Source organism: Microtus ochrogaster, linkage group LG3 (assembly GCF_000317375.1).
Source record: "Microtus ochrogaster isolate Prairie Vole_2 linkage group LG3, MicOch1.0, whole genome shotgun sequence".
In the NCBI taxonomy this organism is placed as follows: domain Eukaryota; kingdom Metazoa; phylum Chordata; class Mammalia; order Rodentia; family Cricetidae; genus Microtus; species Microtus ochrogaster.
Genome location: NC_022029.1, coordinates 23,223,213 through 23,228,050, shown reverse-complemented (window position 1 = coordinate 23,228,050; position 4,838 = coordinate 23,223,213). Strand labels below are relative to the sequence as shown.

Genomic DNA, 4,838 nt, shown 5'->3' with positions numbered 1-4,838 from the left:
AACCCTATATGTGGGAGTTAATTAGTCAATAGCATCTTTCTCTTTTTTCTTACATACAGAATTCTATTTTATTATGCATCAATGTGCATCACTTAAAAAGTTTATTTTCTTTTTTTCATGAAAGAATGCACCAAACACATTTGCATTTATTTTCATTTTTAAGCAAATGACAAAGACCCAAATTACCAGTTTGTCTTAAACCTAAGCTTAACATTACATACTTAAACAATTTTCAGAACTGACGAATTTGCCAGCATCCATGCACAACTAGAAAACATCCTTAATTTACACTAAACCAGAAATGTATTACCATTGATGCAGTAATAGCATTCATTACTAAATACTGAAAATAAAGTTGAAATATTTCTGCAGAAGGTTCATCTGGCAACGTTAGCTTCACAGCAGGCTGACACTACTTACTCACAGTTCAACACAATGGGAAGCAGATCCATGCTGTTGTCAGAGAACAATCTCGTCCTAGCACTACTCAAGAGTCACAGGGCTCACCTCGGATTACGGTTTGTTTTGTTTTGTTTAAAGCAAAGTGCATACAGAGGTTACAACAATTTTAAAGACAAAAAAAAATGGTCCTATTTTGTGGTCCCAACAACAAACTCAAAAGTCTATGACAAATAGGGGCTCCGATGAGCTGTTTTATAAATACTTTAGACTAGGTACAGTTATACAGAAAGTCGAGTTCATTTGAAATCTTCTAATAAAAGTTCCTGTTATGGTCTACAAGAGCTAGTTCCAGACAGGCTCCAAAACCACAGAGAAACCTTGTCTTGAAAAACCAAAAAAAAAAAAAAAGGTTCTGTTATTCCTCAAATGGTGCTTGTTGTGGTTTAACATTTCTGTTAGATGCATGCGTTGAAATACTTGTTATCCAAGCGTAGCAGGTGCTCCTTACCACTTATTGTCAAGGACTTTAACTGCCCGTCTTCTTCATCTTCTACTCTTTCTTGACCATTCTCCATAATTCTCTTTGTAGTGATTGTTTTGCCATTAACTATCTTAGTAGAAGTTGATATTGATTTGAAGTTGCCCATTTCGCTGCCACCAAATGATGCTGAAGAGAATGAAGTGAGACGCCCGTGTCCTAGTGGCCTGAACGAACTGAATCCTGTGTCAAAAGCAGGAAATCCACCTCCGAAGGAAGGAAATCCACTGAAGGCAGAGAAAAACGAGCCTTACCTCGGCTTCTATTTCCTCGGGAAGCCCCTCAGCCCCCAAAAAGTCATCAAATGGTTCTTCAAAGAAGTCAAATGAAAATGGGTCCCTTCCACCAAAAAATTCCCTGAAGACATCATCTGGATTTCGGAATGTGAAGCCAAACTCAAACAGACTGTCAAAATGACTTCCACCTCCTCCTCCACCATTTAATCCTTCTTTGCCTTATTTGTCATAGATGTCCCGCTTTTTTGCATCCGATAACACCTCATATGCCTCAGCTACTTGTTTGAATTTCCACTCTGCTTCTTCTTTATTTTTGTCCGGATGCCATTTAAGTGCCTGTTTCCAATATGCCATTTTAATTTCCTCAGGTGAGGCATGTCTCTGCACGCCCAGAACTTCGTAGTAATCCACCATGTTTTAGCAGATTGTTGGAACAAATCCGAGGATGCGGCGGCGGGCGAGGGGAGGGGAAGTCGGGCGGACGGTCTCCTCGCGGCTCTGGCACAGTTGCGCTGGCGGCGGTAAAAGTTTATTTTCTTGACTTCAATGCAAAGATGCTACAGGACATTGCACTGGCCAATATGGGTTGGTTAAGTGAGCAGAGAGAAAGATGCACTATCAGTTTCTGTTTTCTTCCTTCCTGAAAAAATATTATCAGTGCTAAAAACAAAGTTATGTTGGTTACTTTTCTCATCTTTGTAACCAAATACCCACCAAGAATCTGCCTATAGAAAAAAGAAAAGATTTCTTTTAGTTTAAAGTATCATGGCAAGGAAGGCATTATGGTAGTAGACAGCTGAAGTAGCAGGCTTGAGTGTGAGGCTACTGTTCACATCTGGGCAAATGAGGGTGTAGAGAGAAAGGAATTGACGTCATTATTCAAGTACTTTTTTGCTTGTTTCCCCTTTGTTTAGTCTAGGACCCTTGTTAAGGCCTGATTGTCCCCTGTCGGCTTTTACTTTGAGAAAATACTTCCCCAAACAGACACAATGTGGTGTACTTCATTAATGCCGTAGGTACTTCTCAATACAACCAAATTTACGATCTGAATTAATCATCAGAGGAGATGAAGGAAAACCCCTAAAAGTTTGAAACTTCAGATAGTAAAAACTAAGCTCCTGAAAGTCACTACTTAAATTGCAGTTATTTCTTTAATTAGGACTTTTCATAATGAGAAAATCAAATCAGTGACCTAATTTTTAATACATTTAAGAATTCTTCCTTTCTCTCTCCCCTTTTCCATCTTTTTCTCCTTTCCTTCCTGTCTTCCTTACTTTTCATTTCTTCTCCTTTTATTGTGAGAGGACACACACACACACACACACACACACACACAGAGAGAGAGAGAGAGAGAGAGAGAGAGAGAGAGAGAGAGAGAGAGAGAACAGCACTCTTTTCAAAAGCTCACAGTTTTTTTTTTAAATTCAAAAAAGCCCTCCTTTTATTTTGAATGGAAGAGCTGGATTGTGCCTATGATGGTAAAATATATAGAATACCACACATTTAATATTTAATAGGTCTCATTTGGCAGATGTGACAATTGAATGCCTTTAAACACAGCACTTGACAGGAAGAACTCTGTGAGTTTGAGGTGAGCCCTAAGGACATAGTGCGACCTTGTCACCGTGTGTGTGTGTGTGTGTGTGTGTGTGTGTGTGTGTGTGTATGTGTGTGTGTGTGTGTGTGTTTCTGTGCATATGACACATATCTGTACAGGGGGTGTATGCCTCTTCATGAGTATGTGAGTTCATATGGAGGCCAGATGGCCACCTCAGATGTTCTTCAGGAGCCATACATCTTGTTTTCTACAACAAGGTCTCTGGGGTTTGGCAATTACTAGACTAAGCTGACATATCAGTGGACAACATGAATTCATCTGTCTCTCTGTCCCCTGTGCTAGGATCACAAATGTGTGCTAACCACACCTGGATTTTTGGGTGGATTCTGTAGTTGAACTTTGGTCTTGATGCCTGCACAGTAAGCATTTTAGCAAGCATACTATATCTCCAGCCCTTGGCTCACTGTTTTCAACGAACTACACTTGCTTTAGCCAACATTAATTATTGCTTTTATTGTTCTGAAAGTGAACCATATAATCAATACACATGACATTTAATCACTGAAAAGCAATTTACATACATTATCTCACATAATCTATATAATTGTGTTAGAAGGCTGGAGTCATCACCTTTATTTCCTTTACTTCCCATAGCCTTATGGAATTATTTACCAATTTCTTCAGTTGCTTAAAGCTAAATAAACATAAAAGTGATGAAGCAAGAATATAATTAGACATGGGGGATTATGTTTCATAGTATATACAGATGATCTAATGATTTTTAAAATGACATTACACCGGTCCGTGGTGGCACACATCTTTAATCCCAGCACTTGGGAGGCAGAGGCAGGCAGATCTCTGTGAGTTCAAGGCCAACCTGGTTTACAAGAGCGAGTTACAGGACAGGCTCCATAGCTACAGAGAAACCCTGTCTTGAAAAACCAAAAAAAAAAATTAATAACAATAAAATAAAATGACATTTGAACATTTTTTTAGTGTTTTTCTTTTCTGGCATGTTTCTGTTTTCTATTAGGGAAACAAAAGAAGGTTAGGGTTTTTTTTGTCTCCAAAGCCAAGTGAATGTTCTTATTAATCATTCTAGTCACATATAAGTATGTTTGTGTGAGAGAGAAGTTTTCCAGATGACATATTTGAATCTCAGACAAATTATATAATTTCCCCAGGGTTCTTAAGTAGTAAAATTTAGAATTGAACTCTGCCATTTTAAAGATATATTTTTATTATTTTTTATTATGTGTGTATGAATGTGAATGAGGTTGCCAGTCCAGAAGAGAGTGTTGGATATGTAGGGTTTGGATTTATAGGCATTGCTAGCTACCTAATGTCAGTGTCTGAATACCCAAAGTTGGACCTTCTTCAAAAGTTGTAGGCATTCTTTAAAGCAAAGCCATTATCTCTAATCACAAACTTTGCAAATATGTGCCTTATGTCTAGGGTACAAAATGTATCCTCTCAGATTCAAATAAAACACATAGCTGTGATTCTTTTTATTGATATTGGGTTGTGGTTGTACAGGCTAAGATGAGGTAAGTGATCACTAAGTGTCTATTGTTTAGGTTAGGCTTCAGATGGTTTCGTTGCTTGGTAAAAACATTCTTCTTTTGTCACTGTCTCTCCATTTGTCTTTGTATTATATTTTTTGTCCTTTGCTATGGTTCTCTGCTACTCTATTTTTGTTTTTCATTCTCTGTTTATATCTACTTTTGGCTTTATTCCCTTTGGAGTCTCCTCTCCATATCCCTGTATGTGTCTGGCTCTATTTTTATTTCTTTTGTTTTTGTCTCTTCACTTTTTTTCTTGGCAATGTACAGATATGCATTAGGAAGCTCTTTGCTTCTTCAGAGATCTTTAGGTCTTCTAAATTAATTCATTTTGTTAAAAGTTTTTTTCTCATAATAACTGTAACCAGAAGACAACTGATTAAGCAGAAGAGATGAATATTTAATGATAAATCCTTGAATACTTAGTTTTGTAGATCCCATTATGTTTTCAGAGCCCTTGATGCTCATTAGCTAATTCCTGCTGAGTTTCTGCCTGATGAGCTTCTGTGATAATGCTCCCTAGAGAAGACCTAAGGATCAAA

At 37.7% G+C, this 4,838-nt stretch overlaps 1 pseudogene; it reads right to left on the bottom strand.

The window, feature by feature from the left end:
- Positions 1-857: 857 nt before the first annotated feature.
- Positions 858-1,621, bottom strand: LOC101993168 (annotated as a pseudogene).
- Between the last annotated feature and the right edge of the window lie 3,217 nt (positions 1,622-4,838).